Source organism: Myxine glutinosa, chromosome 5, assembly GCF_964187855.1.
Source record: "Myxine glutinosa chromosome 5, kmMyxGlut1.1, whole genome shotgun sequence".
Lineage (NCBI taxonomy): Eukaryota > Metazoa > Chordata > Myxini > Myxiniformes > Myxinidae > Myxine > Myxine glutinosa.
In genome coordinates this window covers 137415617-137419076 of record NC_136265.1, presented here as the reverse complement: position 1 = coordinate 137419076, position 3460 = coordinate 137415617, and positions in this window count along the sequence as shown.

Here is a 3460-nt window from a genome sequence, read left to right as displayed (position 1 = left end):
ACATCGGACATAGAATGAAGCCAATTAGTTGGGGAATTAAAATTAGTTGTGAATATGCAGGCTGTGCTAGATCAATGGAAGAAAGGATAGGCACAGACTGATCTGAAGAACAGTTCAACAATAGGGGGTTTATTTACAATGCAAATGCGGTGTCGAGGGGGAGCATAGGGTGCAGTTCAAAGCAATTTAATGTACAAACAATCAAAAAAAGTAAGCAAAAATGTACAAGAGGGCAATGTGCAAGCAATTCAAGGTGCAAGGCAGTTTCAATGTACAACAAAAAGGACAGAGACAAGGAGATTCAAGATTCAAGATTCAATACTTTATTACCACATCAACTTGACAGTTGTTAGGAATTTGTGGAAGTGTGCTCTTAAAGACAAAAAAAAACATACATTAATGGGACATGGAAAACCTCCAAACATTCAGTGGTCATTGCATACATTATAAAGTGCAACAGAAAAAAACATACATTAATAAGGCATGGTAAACATCCAAACATTCAGTGGTCATAGTATACATCAGAGTTACACCGATCTATCTAGCTTATACACTTACCTATTTAAACACACTAGGGCATGCCCGTACTATATCTATATCTAAAATTATATCCCCCCCTCTATTTACATGAAATGGTTTGGTCCATGAAATGTTTTGGTCCATTCGCAACGCCAAAGCGAACGGCGAACGCTTTACATGAAATGGTTTGGTCCATGAAATGTTTTGGTCCATTCGCAACGCCAAAGCGAACGGCGAACGGCTTGCGAGTACAGTGACAATCCCCCCCCCCCCTCTATTTACATGAAACATGACATGAAATTTGTCCGTTTAATTAGTTTTAAAACATAGTTTAACGCCAACATATGGCATGCACGTACCCGTACTATCCGTAATGGCGCACGCTCTCACAGGAGCTCCGGAAGGTCGTATATCGCAGTTACGATGAATCGCAAATTAGTTTTTATTAGTTTTATTATTAGTTTTAAAACATAGTTTAACGCCAACATAGCGCCAACATAGTTTGCAAACGTGAAATAAATGAATACGCTCTCAAATGTGCCATCCGAGGCAGAGTGTGTTCGCCACGTTCGGCACACGCGATAGCTCGCTGCTCTCTGATTGGTTGAATCGTTTTTTGGACATAGCTCGGTAAGTAATTGTCCGATTAATATGAAACCTTGAAAAGGCACATCCTCGGGTCCCCAGCAATATACCTGGCAAGTTTCAAGTATATCGGACCCGTGGTTGTCGAGAAACAGCGGTCACAGACAAACAAACAAACACACAGAGATTACTGGAATTATAGATAGATTACAAGGGTGCCCATTCAGAATCATCTGGAAAAACTGGAAAGAGGTGCATATCTGCGGGATCGCATGAAAAAGGACGGTTTGCGGCAGTGCTTTAATTGAACTCCTGCATCCAAAGCAGACGACTTGAAGAGAGAGAAAGAACAGGTGAGGAGACAGCTTAGTTTAATGTGTGAGGTGAGAGAATACTTAATGTGTGCGAGTGATAATTGGCCTAGTCTTAATGAACTCACCCTGCATGGCGCCTGCTACGCTTGCTTGGCCAGTGCTCTGCAAACTCCGTTCCACCCAGGTCTATCCCGCCTTTCTCAGTGTACCGCCGCCAAAGCCAAATGATCCTCTCGCACATCTGGAACACTGTCTTTAAATAGCTACTTGGCGAGGGCCGAGCTTTGGTGCAGATCAAAAGAGTCACTAGGCATAGTTAGCGGAATTTGCATCGTGCCCATTGGTGCACACCTGATTTCTCCAGGGCAGGCACCACTCACGTGAGCCTCCAGTCACGAAAATGCCATCAGTATCATCCGGACGGGCCACACATTGGAGCCCTGTAATTAACATTGAGCTGGCATATTTTGCTGCTCTTTCTGTGGATGCACGCCGGAAGACTATTTAGCTTTACAAGTAAGTAGAGCATCAGGGCTACTCATGAGGTGCTAATGGCAAATTAACGCACATTTGCACTTCGTGCTAATGAGGTCTGAGCGTCCAGGTCTGAAGTGCCCGCTGCTGGCACATTACGCCATCGTTTTCATTGCTCCGAAGACGGCGGTGGGCATCTGCTGTGATTGTGTGATGATTGTTGTTGAGGTGTTGGGAGAGGGGGTGTGGCGGGTGAGCTGAGGTTGAGACGGCGTTGTGGTTTGTACTGTGGTTGAGGTGGTGTTGTGGTTTATGCTGTGGTTGATACGGCGTTGTGGTTTGTACTGTGGTTGAGACGGCATTGTGGTTTGTACTGTGGTTGAGGTGGCATTGTGGTTTGTACTGTGGTTGAGGCGGCGTCATGGTTTGAGCAATGGAAGGCATGTATAGCGGAAGGGAATGGAAGGCAAGAGTGTGGTGGAGGTTAAAGTATGGTAGCAGTTTGGTTTTGGCGCACAATTCAAACCGGTGTTTGGCATAAATATGCAAATTTTGGATCATAAGCAAGGTAGCTGCTCTATGGTGATCCTGTTTGGCTTTAAACTGGGAAATAAAAGAAAGTGAAAAGAGGGGATAACCCTAACTAATCCCACATAATGGATATTGCCCTCAATAAACCCACTACACGAGAGTGAAATAATATCTGCACATGTACTAAGGAAGTAACTTACCAGGGACCTGGATCTTGTATGCATTGCCTGGGGAATGATTGTTTCGCAGAACCGTCACAGTACGTTGTCCATTAACGCTCTGGTCTGTCATTAAATATCTATATTATAATAGGCGAAGGTGATTCTGTCCGTCTGTCCGGGGGTGTGGCTTACTCTGTTTAGAGAGTAGCTCCACCCATTCTGGGAGAGGCTTCATAAACAAATATCCACCATTTTATTACCTCGAATGGCTTTGAGGCCTGTTTAGATAGGCCCGTGCTGTCTTTCTCTCTCACACAGGTTTATTTCAATTCTAATTCGATATATCATTTCATTTTTAACAGTCGCTAACATAGTGTTAGACTCGGTTGAAAAAAAACGGGAAGAGAATCCCAAGAAAGTTTCCGTTTTCGAACGAAATGATTTCTCAAAGGCCTGTAACATAAAGCCCATTCATTGAGTCTCCCTCACGGCTTTACCTCGACTAATTCACCATCACAGTCGCTGGGATGGTTCAAGTCTCAGTTTCAGCTAAAGTTGAGAAAATCGGCGACATGTATTCCAACAGCCGTTTTGAATGTGTCGACTGTTATGTCGGCACGGGGAAGGAGAGAGGGGAAGGAGAGAGGAGAGAACGTTCCCAGGACTTCATTATTTAAATTATCACTTAGTAAAAATACAGCGACTGAATACTGAAGTTCGGGATCCAATCGAAGTGTAATTATATTTTTCCATATCCCTGGGGTGTACATACAGAGTTTGTTTTAAGCGAGTCAACTCTTTTCCAACCATGGAATTAAACAATACAGTACATCAAAAATGTACATAATAATGTAAACTAACTATGGAATACAATAT